Genomic DNA, 17,762 nt, shown 5'->3' with positions numbered 1-17,762 from the left:
TTTCCTTCACGTTTACCTGAATGTTGTAGTTCATTTACATTGTCTTCAAGCTCTGATACTCTTTCTTCACTTGAAACATATTTAGGGGATACATTATATAACAAAGGCCTTAACTTATAATTAACCAAAATACAACATATAGGTAAAAACATTTTCAAATAGAGGAGTGACATAGAAATATTTTTCTTCTATTTATTAAGTATTTATGATTTCTCAAATTATTGATACATTCCCAAAGCTTATATTTCTGGAGTTCTGAGACCTAGGAAGGAAATAGCAGAGATGTATCTCTTCATTACTGTTTTCCTATAACCAAGACTCTAAAATTGAGTAAAACTATCAGAAATAAACAAAGAAATTCCTGCAGTGGATTAGTCACTTCATGATCCATGACTCAGAAGCTGTTACTAGGATCAGATTCTTACCTTTCTTTTCTCAGTTTTGTTTTTCCTGCTTAATCTCTGATCATGGGAAATAATGCATGCAGTAGCTCTGCATATTCATCCCAGGGACAATAAATTCTAAAAGAAGTAAGCATCAATTTCTAGCCCAGAAAGCCCCCAAAAATGTCCACATGCAATAAGTTTTTCCTAATTATGTCATGTGCCTCCCTAAGCCAACCAATGACATACATCCAGGTTGAATACTACATTACTATGCACTTAAATTGTTCATGAGATAGTGAGTAAATCATTTTTCAGAAGAAATACTTATGGGTATCTTTAATTACTCACTATAATACAAGAGCAATCAGTAAATGACATATGCAGAAGCAATAAAAAAGCTTTATCACAACACAAATCAGAAAACTAATTATATATACAGTTGAAATAACAACTTATCATTATTTATCTACTGAATTCAATACAAATATCTCAAGTTCAATGCCAGTTAATTATTAAGATATTTTAGTTAAGTTGCTAAATTTAAGAGTGAAATGTTAACATATCAATATATCCCATTTCTCACATAAAATCCACAAGATGAAGAATTATCCAGGAAAAAAATATGGAATATTTTAAGAACATGATAAAACCTTATTGAATCATATTTTAAAAGTCATAAAAATAATTTCTTTGTGTTGAAGACTCTACATGTTCAAGTGGTGGCCAGTTTTCCCCAAATAAATCTTAAAGTTTGATGTAACTCAACTCAGTTTCCATGGTGAATACTTTATAATCTTTCTATAAAGTTTACTTGAAAAGAAAACTCATAACATTAGCATGTATTTAATAAAACTACAGTTTTTTTGTCTCTCTCAAGATGTAGGGATACAAGCTAAAAGGTTCCATGTAGAGATATGTGACAATGCTTAATCACATTAAACATTTGTTTTGTTTTATCTCATCTGGCAACCATATGATTGAACAAAAAGAAACAAGATTAGACTTGGATATGGTTGTGCTTGTCTGAAATGCTAGCTTCTCTGGAAGCACAGATACAAGCATTGTGATTCAAGGCCAACCCAGGCAATTAATTAATTAACTAATTAATTAGAGTTAGTAAGACTGGTCTCAGTAATAAGCAAGGCATGGTGGTACACATCTATAATCACAGTTAGAAGAAGTAAGATGGTCTCAATATAAGACCAGCCCCAGAAAATTTACAAGACAATTTCCCAAAAACAAATTAAAAAGAAAAAAATCCGGAGATGTAACCAAAATGGTACAATGTCTAAGGCCCTGAATTCAACCTCCATTATGTCAGAGTAAAATGAGGAGAGAAAAAGAGAGAAGGAGGGGAAAGAAGGAAGGAAGGAAGGAAGGAGAAAGAAAGAAAGAAAACTCATTAAAGTGAGTCCAGTTAGGAACTGATTGCATCACTTAGAGCAATAATAATAGAATTCCAGAAAGCAGGAGAAATACTTGATACCTATTGTATGAATCTATAGGACTACAACTGATTAAGTTTAGATCACACAGGAAAAGAAAAAGTCCTGGAATATTTCAAGTTCCTAATTTGAGTGCACTGAAAATTACAATTCAATTCAGGTAGGACTCCTAACAGTCCAGATCCTTTAGGAGCAAGTGTATGGCCTAGTCTGTCAGGTCCAGAATCATGACCAACTAAGGTGCTTGCTGATGACAAAGAGATAACAGAATGGGAAGTAAAAGAAGGCCTCTATAAAGATCAGTTACAACCATCTGACCAATTACAAAAAAAGAACTATAATTGATATGAGCAATGCTCATTCCACTTTAAACAGACTAAGAATACTTACATATCCATAGAGTTTGATAAACAACGTAACATAAAGATTACATTATAAAATGCTGAATGTCTCTTGAGAGTTTGAACACATTATTTTTTTACCCTCTTGATCTTATGGAGAAATGAGCTCCCTGGCTAAATGCTGTACCCAACACCAGGAGAATGTTTTGTTGTACATATTACAGGCAAAGAAAAGGTCAAAATCAAAAATTCAGAGTATTGTTTTATAGCATGCCTACCCTTTTTACCCATCTCAAAATTGACAATCAAAAATTATTCTTATAAAAATGTGCATATATTTACCTGTTTTTATATATCATATCATATGAAATTGAAATATATATATTGTACACATGTGTAAATATATATATATACATATATATATATACAGACATATACATATAATTGTAAGTATTTCTGATTTCTTTTCCATTATCTATATATCAAGGGGAACAATAAACATGACTCCTTTTTTGTGTTAATTTTAGTTGTATGCAGGACAGTCCAATCATACTTTATAAAAGTGGACCTTGTTATTGTATCTACCTGAATATTAATAATGGAGATATGTTTGGGTATCAGTCATAGGATGCCAGTGTTTTTGCTTAAATATAATTTCTGGATGGGTCTTATAGAAATATGGACTAAAAAAGTAGGCTGCCTTTAATAAAGTGAGTGTCTCTCATTCAATCTGTTGAAGATTTGAATACTTGAGAAGACTGCATATGAAATATTCCAAAATTCAGGTTGCAAGGCTAAACATTTTTCACACTGCATGGTTTTCCAGCATAACTCTAGTGCAAATATCAGACTTTTGTAACAAACCTCTTATGAGACTATCAAGGAGTTCCCCCAGGAACTGCCTTATAAGGGCATGCCTTCAGTCAGACCTCATAACCAAAAGTTAGACAGTACTTCCCAAAAGTGTCACCCTGATAAGCAAGCCATTAATCACAATGGACCCCTTCTTTTCTAGAGCACAATGTCTCTTACTCATAGGTATGTTCCCATAGATAGTACCCAGGGATACAATAACACATAGGATGCTAACACATTAGAAACTTGAAATACTATTATTGCTGTACCAGTAAAAAATTTATTGTCTCTGTTTGAAATACTGCTTTGTGATGTCAAATGAAAACTCTGCAAACATTTCTCTTTTCCCAGATAGCTGAATGTTTATCTTTATTAATAGAAGATACTGGAGTGAATCTGGAAAGTGGTAGAAGAATAAAGAAACATCACTTCCAAGGTCCAGTTTTCTTCATTCTTATTCACCAATGTTTCCATTTCTTGTTGGGATAAAAGCACTTGTACCTTACAGAATCTATCTATCTATCTATCTATCTATCTATCTATCATCTATCTATCTATATCTTCTCTACGGACTGCACTTAACAATGTAGGAAGAATCCTTCTAGCTAGTATTTTTATGATGCTTGTCCTTTACTTATTCTGAACATCATATTCTATATGAGAATTAATTGTAAAAACTCTGAATTATACAATTAGTCCCTGACATAAATGACTCAGTTTTATGTGTTATTTTCAAACTTGACATCATGATTATTTGATTTTTATATCGAAGATCAGTGGTGTTTGAATATTCCTATCTTTAAGGATTGAATTCAAAATAAATAAGACTATCCCAGATATTTTAAAAGTGAAGAATGTTACATTTATAAGTGATCATTTACAGTTTTTGTGTTTATTTTTGACTGCTGACAACTTTGAAAGTTGCAAGAATCACTCTTAAGGAAACAAACACATAGACAATGTTGAAACTTGGGACATTAAATATACAATTGGATTTTTATAATTCTGCTAAGGGTTTCTTCATGTTTACATATCTTCCTATGTGTGTAAATATAGTTTTATATGAAAAGACTTTTTCAAACTTAAAACAAGTAAAAGTATTTTGGATCACACACCAGTAGTCATAGAGATATTTATTTGGCTCTGTAGTATAAAAATTTTAAAGAAAATCTATGCTGAGAAAGTCATTAGTGCATTTGCAGAAGGTTATTCATTAAAAGTAAGATATACACTGGAATTTGGTTTGGGTAGTATATACGGAGAGTTTCATTATTACCTTAAGAAAGAGAGCTGCTAAAACTATTCCAGGAATGGGGGAGGGGAGTTAAAGGAGAATGATGGACAAGGTGAATTCAACTATGATATATTGCTAGACTTTTGGTAGTTGTCAAAATGTACCCTAGTACAACAATAATAAAAATGTATATGTAAAATGTTTCCCTCTTTAAAATATATATTAGTATAATAAAGAACATTAAATAATTTTTTAAAATTTTACATTACTGTTTAATTTTTATGTAAGTGTGAATATATATTCAAAGTTTAATAAAAATCATTGTGCGTATATTTTCTGGCTATTACAATCACAGTTAGTTTTATTAATAAGTATTTCTTTTTTTTGTGGTACTGGAGATGGAACTTGCTAGGCAAGTGCTCTCCCACTTGAGCCACACCCCTGTTCTTATGCTTTCAGTGTGCTTTTCAAGTAAGGTCTCCTGATAACTTTGCCCAGGCTGGTGTAGAGCCATGATCCTCAGGTTTTAGCCTCCCGAGTACCTGTGATTACAGTTGTGTACAACCATGCCCAGCTCATTCTTAACTTTTTTATATAGAAGATTATTATAAACATCTTTTCCATGTTTCAAAAACCATAATCATTTCTCTCATCAAATTAACTATTTAAATCTATCTACTACCAGACAGAACAAGTGAGCTTCCATTGATTTCCTTCTTGTCTTTTGCTTGCTTTGCAGACTGTTCTGAGCCCAAAGATTACAACTGCAGAGATTTAAAGATAGGGTAGTGGAACCCCTTTCCCATTTAAGTTTGTCTCTCTATCAAATGGCCTTTTATTCCATCTACAATGTATTTTTCTATTTGTTGTTATTACAGAATTAACAAAACCATAATGTGAATTGTGGGTTTCATATACTCACTACTGAGGTATCAAAATTGCTGGAAATAACTAGATAAAGGAAAACAAGGAAGAAGAGATCTTGCTTATTAGGAGAGAAATGTGGAAAAATACTCTAGTGGGACCAAACTAAATTTGCAGAAATCCAGCTAGCATTCTGATCTAAAGCAACACACTTTCTTTTTTTCTTATGTGTGTGTGTGTGTGTGTGTGTGTGTTACTATTTAACTGCATATTAGCTGAAGCAAAAACAGTAAGTTGAGAGTACTCAAGGCCATATTTGGAAAAAGAATTGTTTCATCTTTCTAAGCAAAGATTTTACCATCTGCCTGGTATAGGTAGGAAGCCTGTTAGAACCATCAAGAATTTATGAAACAAAGATTTTCTTTAAAAAGCATTTTGATTTCAGGAGGAATGTACATTGTTAACTGTCATATAACACAAATGATTTGACATAACACTGTGCAGAGACCAGAGCTAATGTCTCTTGGTTTCTGCCTGTACTAAGTAATGGATTTTATCCCTACAGGAGACCACGATGTCCATTTTCTTTGCTCATGAAAATGTGATTCTTCCATACTGTAAATTGTACATTGTCTAATTCCCCTCTTGCCAGGCCATTCCAGTAATTCTTTTAAAAGGTTTCATCTGCATGTAGACCTATTCTCATCTTACTTCCCCCATCTTCACTTCCTATTACTTACTTTTTATTTCTATGAAAATCTGTCAACTTTGTCTTAATAGGTATTTGGTTGATTATATACTGAACTCTATCAAATAGGGGTATTAAATGCCCCTATTTCAATAATTTGAATAAAATCTGTCTTGTCACCTTTCAAAAAGATCTGTACCTTGTTTTATTTGACAGACAGCAAATGGTTCATGTGATTACATTTTATTAAATAGAGTATGTTTCTGAAAAGGCACTGTCAAAATTTTAGAAGTACTTCCTCTCTCTAGTCTTATTGATTGCTTCATTTAATGTCAAAATTATGATAATATGCATGTCAGCATTAATAACATTTAGGAATTCTGGAATTATACAAGTGCATTTATTAATGTTTAACTCAGTTAAAATATATAGAAAAATCAAGTAGGCCAAAGTCTTGTGAAATATTCACAATAATCTTTGCCACATCTTTATCTACATGCTCAATAGAATCAAATATTCTCACCTATCATGACCTTAGACTAGGTTCTTATACTTCAAAAAAAACCTCTACTCCTTCTTTTTCTTTTTCCCTATCTTAACAAACTTTTGATAGCCAAACAAGCAACATTTTATGACAAGGAAAGTAACAGTTGCCACACAGGCCAGTAGAAATCCAATCACATCCAAAGAGTAGTACTGGTACCAGGTGAGGTTGTGTGCAAGTGGCTTCAGGTGCTTGGCTCCTTTGTGGCGCATGACAAACTCAGTCCAGAAGACAGCTCAATCCAGGGGCTTCAAAGGCTGATCGTGGTGAATGGTTGATAGCCACATAGCATTCTCCTTATAGCTAAAGGAAAATCAAATTGACACCAACTTACAGAATGAACTACAAATTGTAGATATGTGAATTTTTGTGTGGATGGTAAAGATGAGTACACAAAATGTTCAAAAAAACAAATTATTTTTTTCAGTGATCATTATATATAAGTTAGTATATAGGCCAAAACTTATTGAACACAAAGGATTTAAACATGAAAAGGCTAGGAGAGTATAAGTATTTCTAAATTAGACATTGTTGTCAATTAAAACACTAAGGCAAGACAGAAACAAGAACTATCATTTGAAGGTATGAAATTTCAATTATCCAGCAAGCAATTTTCAGTCTACCTGTTGAATCAAGTTCAGAATAAGACTATGATTTAGAAACTAAATGTATGCCTATGTCAAGGTCCAGGCACATAATCTAGATAAATTTGATAATGAATAGTTTTATCAGCAATTTTTATTTACCATTTACTAGTGATTGTTTTGTAACTATAGAACTGAATTGCCTTCTTTTAAATCCTGATTCTTTCACTTGTCCTTTTTGCAAATTTCTCTGCTTCTAGTTGCTTAGTATTAAATGAAAAGATAGGAATAGTTGTTTTCTTCTTTCCTATTGTGAGAAATATTGTGGAGATTCCTAAAATTTTTCTCATTGTGAAGTAAAATCACATAAATGTTTTCTATTATTATTGTTTTGTTTTTCCTGTTAATATTGTTATTTTACAATATGAAGAAGAGTACACATTTTACATTGAGATACATTTGCTTGTTGAAATTAGGTACCTTTAAGTGTTGAAATGATTATGGATCAATAGACAAGGAGAAAGGGTGCATAGGGACATAGTTTATCATACCTAAACTCCAAGTGCTATAGCATGATGCAGTTGCAATAGCAATGGAGGTAATTTCTCTTCCTGTTATTTAAAAAACCACTAAAAGACTGTTTATCAGATGAGGAAACGAATCTGAATATGCTTTTGTAATACAGTAGGTAAAGACTTGGTAAAGAAGTTTACAATACATTAAAAACTAGTAAAATGTGTGTCACATAAGACTTAATGTGTATTAGCTAATTAAGAAATCATTTTCAATATAACCTCTCAAACCCAAAAGTGCAGAAAAAATTTGTATAAAAAAGATGTATGTTTACACTAAATCAGCACAAAAATAACTTGGTTTTCCAAAAACAAACAAACAAACAAACAAATAAGCCTGACAAGGTGCTCATTTGGATGACCAATATTTACACATAAATTAAAGTAACATTGCTTTTCAAATGTGGCTGTGATACTATTATCATCAATACACTTCTGAACATAATGTTTTCTTTTCATTTGAAGTCATTATGAAAGGAGGAAATACATTCAGAATTTTACTAATAGTAAGAATAAAATGGTACTGGAATAGTGGAAATTAACATATACTGAAAAAATTTGGAAATCAAGTTTTTTACTTCAAATATTTTGATTATTAAACAGCTGTAATCTAAACTATCCCTTTTTTTTAAACTGTAGAATTGTGTACTTTAATTGGGCGAATAGTATGGTGTATGAATAACATTTAAATAGAACTGTTTAAAAAAAAGAAGAAACAACTGCTTATAATTCTTGCAACTTGACTCCCCAGAGAGTTCTAGAACCTGTAAGTGTTTCTCCCAGGTCAGTGTCCCCTGGTTCCTTTCCACCATATGCATTCCTGAGAGCTGGGACCAAATGCTGGCCCATGGAGGGAGCTGAGCAGGGAGCCTCAGCCCCACACCCCATGGACTTTGGAGTTAGGTTTCCGGTGCTCAGTGGGCCCTTCTGGTCTCTGTACAACCATCAGGGATGGTTGGTCACCCAGACAAGGGTTTGCCTTTATCCTTCGGCCCTGACCCTGTTGGCTGGCTACCCACCCTCCAGGATATGCCCAGGGTCACACCTGTTTGCTCTTTGCCTGTCTCACTGGAATTGCCACAGGCACCTGGTAGGTAACACCTGGAACTTTAGGAGCCCCTCCAGGGATCAGGTCTCCCCCCTCTGCTCTGCTGTAACACCGCAACTAACAGGGTCCTCTTGCCATTGATGTCCTGCCAAGACAACCCAAGCAAGAAACTTCCTTGCTGCTCCTGGGCAGCAGGTAGCATGTAGTGATTGCCGGAGGCAGCTGGCTTCAGCTCCACGGCGAGAGGACTTTGGACAGCGATTGGGCAGTGTGACTGCCAGATGGAAATCCGCACACGTGTACACATGCATGTACACACACACGCACGCACACACGCACGCACAGGACAGGCAGGTTCACCACTCACCTATCCTGTCAAGAAGTCCTGTTCCAGTGCCTGGGAAGGAGACAAGGATTAAACTATCTCTTTTAACTTAATTGTTTTGGTGAGAAATCCATAGTTCTAAAATCAAGGAATATGCACATATTTATAAGTAGTATCCTCTGTTTACCAAGTTATTAATTAGGTGAATTCATCCTATTTGTTTATCAGTGATGGAATCCAATTATTAGCATAGAAAATTTAGGAAATATTAAATACAATAGGTATTAGAGATTTGGTTATGTCTTACTCATTACTAACATAAACCTTATTAGAAGACCAGTAACTGAGATGGTAGACATATCCATGTGACTCACCACAATAATATCTGAGCTATTTGTAGGTATCCTATAACATGCTGTATATGTAAAATACACACAATAACATTTATCTTAAAAATTGCATTTAGTGAGTCCTCATGAAGAAAAAAAGTCCTAACTGTACTGAAAGTTAGTGTTGTTATAATATTCATCTTTCCTTGATTCAGTGTTTTCCTAAAGCTTTCTTATAATATTTGGCTACTATTCATTTCATTCTATTTATGAACTATTTCAGATTTTGCTATGTACTTAATATTTTGACTGATTTTTCCACTAAAATATTGGAGGTGCATGGTTGTAAACCAGCACTCCTAAGTCTGAAACAGGAGGATCACAAGTTTCAAGTCTTTCTGAGTTATACAGGACGTCACAAAACAAAACCATACAAAACAAACACAAAATAAAACTTATTGTAACAGTTGGGAAGGGTTATTGATGATGTCTTCCAGTATTAATCACCTCTGTACTTATCATTATTTTCAGGTTCAAATTCACCTCTGCTACCTTCATGTGAGAACTTATCTATAAATACTATGTAGTCAAAAACAAGCAAGCAAAACATATATAAAGAAGAAAATGGGGATGTAGCTCAGTGGCACAGTGTTTACCCATAATGCATAAGGTCCTGGGTTCATTGTCTAGCTACATACACACAAAATGTTAGACTCACCTAGGGTTGTTAATGATGGTCTTCAATGCTCTGAGCAAATCTGCACTTGACATTGTTTTTATCTCCAGTCCAATGGCTGCTTCTTTTGCCACCATGTGTGCAATGTTATCATGTTGTTCTTCAAACAAAGGAATACCCACCATAGGGATCCCATGGTGGATTGCCTCATAGACACCGTTAGCTCCACCATGAGTTATAAAAGCTTTGGTTTTGGGATGACTTAGGATTAAGTGAATTTTGGTAAAATTATTAATTATAAGTATTAGGGATAAGACAAGAAATGTATGATGAGGCACTGAAAAGGGCAGTCTTTTCTGGATAAAAATTATGAAACTGCATTTAATTTGTCTTCGTATCTCAGAGTCAAAGCCACCTACAGCCACCTGAGAGGTAAGTGAAGTCCACGTAGCAGAAGCGATGTGTCAAGACTTGAGAGATGAACATATGAATTCCAGTTAAATAGATAGAAAGAGAACATAGTGGATAAGAGAAGCCAAGTCCCAAAGAAAGCTTGTGTACATGTTATAATATGTTTTCTTAAAGATATAATACATTAACGCCAATATGAAGGTTGTCAAAGGCAGCAAGAAGAGGTGCCGGAATTGGAGAAAGAGTGTTATCACATCAAGATAAGATGTTAATGTTTTTCCCATAGAAAACAGAATCATTCACAATGAAACAAGGTGGTTTTCCCCCACCCCCAAGTAGATTGGAAATACATATACTTAAGTGGAAAGGACAGATAACTAAATTAGAGGAAGCAGGAACAAACCAGGTAATTATACAACATTCTCTGCAAGTGGTAACTATCCTGAAATGTTGTCTAAGTGATCTGTGTAAATGCCACAATACTCCAACCCAGCACAACAATAAAGGGGAAAAAAGGATGGTACCTGGTGGTAGAATGTATGCCTAGCATATATAATACCCTCTTACAGTCCCAGTCTTGTGGAAATAAAATTTTAAAAAATGATTCTTTGTTTCTGACCATAAACAAGGTGACTGATAAAATGGCAATGGTGCATAGTTTACTTCCTTTAGGACTAGAAAATAAACATAAAGGGTTTGGTTTTATTTTTGAGTTTTCCAATAACAAATGTTCCTTCAGTTTGTTTTGTTATGTTATTTTCAACTATACTTGTTTTCAGTATTCTTTCTCCAGAGTCTTACCAAGAAGGTCATTCTGGGGGAGCCAATTATACAGCCGAGTATTGGCTCCTAAGGTGGCTGGTTTCTCAACCTCAAATCTCCACAGAGCCTGTGAATTGCAGTCAAGACATTATTCCAGGATTCAAATTTTAAAGTATAACATTTTCAACTTTAGAGACAATTGCCTTTCACACGGCAGATGGAGAAATGAAGGCTTACTAATGAGATGAGAAGTGAGGACTTTTTAATGAAAACTATTAAAAGACTGAGACTAAGAGACTACTGACATATGCAGTTATTGCTTTTATATTCAATAAAGTTGATTGTAGTCATGACTTTTCACATATAGTGACTTGGACAAATGTGGTAATAAGTGATAAATGAATGTATTTAAGAAATTTTCAGGCGGTCATAATACTAGTACAAGTACAGTAACAAATTACCAGTGATTTACATCTTTATTTCATAATATACATACTAGTTTGGCTCTCTTCTTCTAATATCAATATTAATCCTTTATTAATTTTGGTTTTAGCACTAGTGGGGGTCAAATGCTGAGCTTCATGCTTGGTAGGCAGGCGCTCTACCACTTGAGTCACATTGCCAGCCTTTTTTTATTTTGTGTGTTTTGAAGATAGGGTCTCTCAAACTATCTGTCTGGGCTGACTTTGAACTGTGATCCTCCTGATCTCTGCCTCATGCTATGATTATAGCCACCAGCACTGGGCTAATTAGCCACCAGCACTGGGCTAATTATTAAACTTTTTAAAGTGATGGTATAATTTGATTATATTCACATGTTCTGTAAGTTTTTTTTTTTAGAGTTTGACATTTTTTGTGTATTTCTTTGTTTATGAAAAATATTTCACATCCACAGTTTTCTCTAGTCAGAAGTTCTTTGAAAAGATGCCCTCTGGCTTGGCCACTAACAGATTTGAGTCATCTGACTGGCTACTTCTGGCACTGGCTACACAAAATGAAAGTTTTAAATTCATCATTAAACCTTCCCAAGACCTTGTCACCCTCAGGCATGTTCATCTGAATGGACATGTGGTCCTTAGCAAAAGTGCCATGGGTGCTGGCAGAGCCTTTCTGTGACAAGTACAGTTTTGCGAACTCACCAGTGTTGTTCTACATGTGTGGAGGAAACTATTGCCTCCTCCACCGGCACATACGCAAAAAGTGAGTTTGAGTTTTTAACATGCAAAAAATCAAATCTCCTCATGAGAAATCAATTAATTCTGCTGAGGAATTACATAAAAATTGTTCTAGAAAATAAATTATTAGTCACCACATTCATAATAAACTGCAAGAGACATTTTGAAAAGGAATCAATAATGGTATCACTATTGCTACGAATGGAAGTTCTTTAATGATACCAAATAGACCTAATTTGCAGTTCATAAATCATATGGCTTTTGAATGTATCCAATGTTTTAATGATGCTATAATTTTTCAACTGACCACTGACATTTTCAAGTTAACTACAAAAGATTCACAACAGAGATTAATGTGGTTTGCTGTAATAAACACATTCCACACCTAGTCCCTAAATAAGGTATTGGTTTTAGAAATTCCAAACATCTTCATAAACGGGAGAGTCATTTACCCATGTTTAATATCTGTTTGATGTGAATGTTAAATGTAGCTTTATGTTTCTAGTAAAAAACCAAAAACTACCAAAAAAACCCAGCATAGATGGTTACAGGAAGAAGGATGTATCTGATAGAAAAGTAAAAACAAAAAAATCAGAGATTAAAGTTGGATTACATGTGATAGAAATTCTTGTTTTTTTTTCTCCCTTCATATATATTTTTTTTATTTTCTTGTTATACCTTCCCAAAACAGACATTCAACAGTAGTTAGAATGGCCATCTCCCAACATTAAAAAAAAAAAACTGCACCCCCCAATGGGTGAACAAAGTAAAGAATAGTAACCTAGAGTTCAAGCCTGAGTAAGCCACTGTGGAGCCTTAAGTGGTGAGGTCTTCCAATTTCAGAGTGATGTGTCTTCAACTTGTATCATCACTTTACTGGAAAAACATAACTTAATTTTGATGAAATGAGATTCATCTCCTGACAGGATTAGTAACAGCATTCACTGAATTTCACATTCTTCTTTTGTGAACTGTGAAGACAATGAATGGTAGCTAGAAGATCAATAGGATTACAGCTCCAGCTGCAGATGGAATGACGGTGTACCAGGACAAAAACACCTACATTTTGATTTACAAAGCTAACAGCAGTTTTAAATCTGCAACTTAATTACAGACCAACCACACCACAACCTTTTCAAATGGCAAAAATACAAAAAAGTGTTACAAAAATATTTCAGAAAAAGTGCATAGTCTAAGTGCATAGTAAATAAAAGCACTGAAAAATATCTTGCTAGAGAGGGAGTTCAGCTTGGAAAAGTTATTACCAAAGCTAAACAGTTTTATTTTACACAAACTATATTCAAAAATAGGTTTATGAGATTGATTTCTGGCTAAAAGTATCAAAGGGTTTATTAGGCAAGAAACAAATACCCTAACTGACAGGGTGATTAGAAAAAAAACAAAGAAGCTGCCTACCCAAAAATTCACTCGATAAGATTTCTTCAGTATTACTGTACTAATAAATCCCTTAATGGCAGAATGTGGCAATCATGGAATTAATTATTGCTAAAGTAGTTTTCAAATCAAAAAAGGAAAAAACCAAAGCCAAATTAAGCCTTACACAATCTGACCAAATGCATAAATTTACAATTCCAAGGTTGTTGTACAAAATACCTACATTTACACAATAGGCTCCTGGCGGTATTTTCCGACAAATGTTCTTTTAATTTAGACTGACATGCTATAAATGAATAAATTACACTATTTAAGAATTACTGTAAGTTTTCCTTTCTTTTGGATCAGTGAAACAGTGCACAATTAACACTGAGAGGAAGCGCGCACACACAGGTAACCTTATAGAAGCAGGTTGGGTGGGGAGAGAGTCAACAATCACTTCAACTTCACAGGGTATGACACTCTCAGAGGACAAGAGTCGACTACTTACAGTCATTTCACAAGTATTTTAAAGAAAAATATTTTGTAGTTAAAACCTTTAATGCTTTCATTCTTATTCACAATCAGTCCAGCTGCTAGTCAGTGGTAGCAGGATTTACCATGCCAAGTTCTGGCAGCTGCAGTACTAGGTATTGTGCCTGCAAGTCATTAAAAAACAAAACAAAACAAAACAAAAACCAAACAAACCAAAAAAACAAAGTGAAAGAATGCCTTTTCCCTTCAGAACAAAAGAAAAAAATTTTAAAATGAGAATTTATACACTAAATTTTCATCAACTTGCAAACGAATATCATGTAACAAATGGCTTAAAGTAGTCTATCAAAAAACTGGGAAGATTTTTATTTCATAGTGAGTCAGCAAGGCATTTTGTTGTGTTGTTTAAAAAAATCATTTCCTTACAGAAACAGTTTTTAGTTTTTAATGAACTTGTAAACAAAAAAGCTCCCATTTCAAAATAAAAACAAAATCCCGGATCATATAGATGTTTACAGTGATTACATTTATCTAAGCAACATACATACATGTTCAGCTGTAGATGTTAACTAAATTTCTGTGACAAATATTTTTTTTTAATACCAAGAACATTATAGAGTTAATGCAGAGTCCTAAGAATAATCTAGTAGTCACTAAGTTTTTCTTAAGTCTTCACTTTAGATGCTGTTATTTCTAGCACAGGTAAGCAGGCAGAGTCTTTCATATGCTCAAACACTGGAATCTTTGGTTGCTACCATATCAGCTGGCTTGCAAACAAGAAGCCAACCATTTAAAGAATGTTTTAAGTGAACAACTTGCAAACCCTAGGGATGGAAAAACCCTAAGAATGCAAAATTGTGAGCATTTTCAACCATCACAACTGAGGCTGAAGACTGTTCATGCCGTTCTTCTGAAATGAGATCTCAAAAGCAGTATAGTTCAAAATAAAAGGCTTTAACAAAAGATTGGCATATGCACCAATTTCTCCACCAATTTGCGTGTGTCAACCATTTAGTTAACTTTTCCACTTGAAAAAATGCAATAGAAAACCGGACACCATGTTTCACTATCTCAGTTAATATTCACAATTACAGCAGCTACAACTCAGGATACAGCATCACCAATGCTGCAATGCTGTCCAGAGCCAGTTTATATGGAAATCAAGTTCTTTACACCAAGTAAATGGTTGTCCACAACCACTGGCTAGTGTACATGTGAACTAAAATTTCTAGACTTGGGGAGAAACAAATGCTGCTCCGATCATCTGCTCTGCTTCTTCTGCTCCTCAATTCATGCTTAGAAACCTTTCATGTTACTCTTGGTTTTGTCAGTTTGCTTGCCTGTGGAGGTTTGGGCCTGTTGACCCTGCCCACTGGAAGAGGCTGCCTGTTGTGCTGCTTTCTGCTTTAACATTGTCCAATCAAATGTGTAGTCATATTGGTGGTTCAGGGTCCTGAAAAGGATGCGGAATAGCTGCCTCAGATACATGTAATCCGGGGCTTCCTCAAAGCGTAGCCCACTACAATAGTTTAAGTACATGGCAAATTCTGCAGGAAACCCTTTACCTAAAACTTCAACAGGAGTGGACATCTTCTTTTCACTAATCTCTTCATATTTTTGTTTCTTCGTTGCAGCCTTTAGTCCTTGCCATGGCAGGCTGGTTCTATTAAAATACATCAAAACATACCCTAATGATTCCATGTCGTCTCGGTGACTCTGCTCAATACCAAGGTGTGCATTGATGCTAGCATACCGCGCAGTGCCAGTGAGGTTTTTATCTTCTCTGTATGGTATGTGTTGCCTTGTCCTGTTGTCTCTGTACTTTTTGGCCAAACCAAAATCAATAAGGAATAACTTATTACAGTGACGCCCAATACCCATTAGGAAGTTATCTGGCTTAATGTCTCTGTGTATAAAATTCTTTGTATGCACATATTCAATTCTACTGATCATCTGGTCAGCTAGCATAAGTACAGTTTTCATTGTGAACCTTCTTGAACAGAAGTTGAAGAGGTCTTCAAGGCTGGGTCCCAGAAGATCCATGACTAGCACGTTATAGTCTTTTTCCTGACCATACCACCGGATGTGGGGGATGCCAACCCCACCTTGAAGAATCTTAGAGAGTTTGCTCTCGTACAGCAACTGGGGATGCCTGGCCTTCCGAGAGTCTAGCTTCACTGCCACTTCCTCGCCGTTGGTGATGTTAATCGCCAGGTCCCCGAAAGAGCCAGACCCGATCTTCCGCGCCAGTTTGTATTTTCCTCCGACAATGAATTCGGCCTTGGAGCCGCTGCAGCTCGCCATCCTGAGACGCGAAGATGGAGGCTGGGGCCGAGCCCGACACCTCTAAGCGGGAGCGAGGCCTGCGGGGCTCGTTCACCGGGGGCGGCAGGAGGCGGAATACGGAGATGTTCCCCGGCGCTACAGGGCCCAGAATCGGCCAAGGGAACCGGGTCACCGGGGGCTGTCAGGCTTCTTTTTTCCCAGGCCGCAGTTCGTGAAGGGTGGTCGCGGTTTACTTAGGCTCGGCCACTTGTTTCTGGGCGGCCGTCGCCGTCTCGCTTTCGCGGCGACGTCGCGGCCTGGAAAAGGGGCGCAGTGAAGTTAGGGTGGCGATACCGCTGCCACCACTGCCGCCGGCTCCGGCCCGGAGGGACCCCTGTCACTCCGCCCACGCCGCCATCTTGTTACTCCGGCTCCAGCCAACACAAAATCGAAATTCTTGTTTTTTCTTTTTTTTTTTTTCCATTACTGGGGTTTGAACTCAGGGCCTAATGCTTGCTAATCAGGTACTCTACTATATGATAGAACTTAGTTCTTAAGTAGGGCACTTGAAGAATGTTCTGCCTTCCTAGGACAGGTTTATTTCTGTTTGGCTTTCATATTTTCCTCTCTTTTCCTCAGCTGAGAGGAGATACAATCTAATGGGTCAGAAGCCAAGTCCTTGTGGGTCATATTTCATAATGCCCAGGGTTCACTCTAGGGACAGGGCTCAGTCCACCCTTCTATTTACACTTCCTGCTCAGATATCAGCAAGGCCTTATCCAAAAGGGCAAGCTGTTTTTCTCTGTTTCTTAATTTACATGACTGAATAGACACATTCAGCACTGGTTAGCCTTGGTTTTCCTTTCTAGGAATAGCCCCCTTACCTGTACTCTAAATTGACCTATACCAAAATTAAGCCAAATAATGAGGTAAAGATAACACAAGAAGTCTAAACTACATGATGCATTTCAAACTTTTTCAGTAACTGTTTAGTGTTATTGTGATAGCACAGTTGTTAAATAATAAGTAACTCTGTTCTGAAACATCTTTAGTGTACTCAGTGGCCTTAAACAATCTTGCAAGGAAAAGAAGAAATGACTGGGCAGATTTGATGATTTCTGTGTACACTTGCTAGCAATATTGTGTTAATATAAAAATTTCACACTGATTCTTAACTATTTTTCTTTCTCATGACAACATTCATGTCAAAGTTATTGTCAATCAAAAACACCTTCTGTACTATTTTATCATCTGCCACATTTATCTTTGTTTTTAAACTAGCTAAGATAATTAGAACTATCAAAACAGTTTACATTTTACCGTAATCAGACCCTACCAGAATTTGTGACTCCTTCAGTAGTTATCCACTATTGAATTACATTACCTAAC

At 35.5% G+C, this 17,762-nt stretch overlaps 3 pseudogenes; all 3 read right to left on the bottom strand.

Annotated features, from left to right (window-relative positions):
- The window catches only part of LOC109674816 (UDP-glucuronosyltransferase 2B4-like), a 722,912-nt pseudogene that overhangs the window by 700,216 nt on the left and 4,934 nt on the right, over positions 1–17,762 (bottom strand).
- LOC141411035 (UDP-glucuronosyltransferase 2B17-like) lies at positions 171–10,355 on the bottom strand (annotated as a pseudogene).
- On the bottom strand, positions 11,205–17,756 carry LOC109702984 (casein kinase I pseudogene; annotated as a pseudogene).

This window comes from Castor canadensis, chromosome 9 (genome assembly GCF_047511655.1).
Source record: "Castor canadensis chromosome 9, mCasCan1.hap1v2, whole genome shotgun sequence".
In the NCBI taxonomy this organism is placed as follows: Eukaryota; Metazoa; Chordata; class Mammalia; order Rodentia; family Castoridae; genus Castor; species Castor canadensis.
Note: the sequence above shows the minus strand (reverse complement) of the source record. Positions and strands in the feature narration are given on the sequence as shown.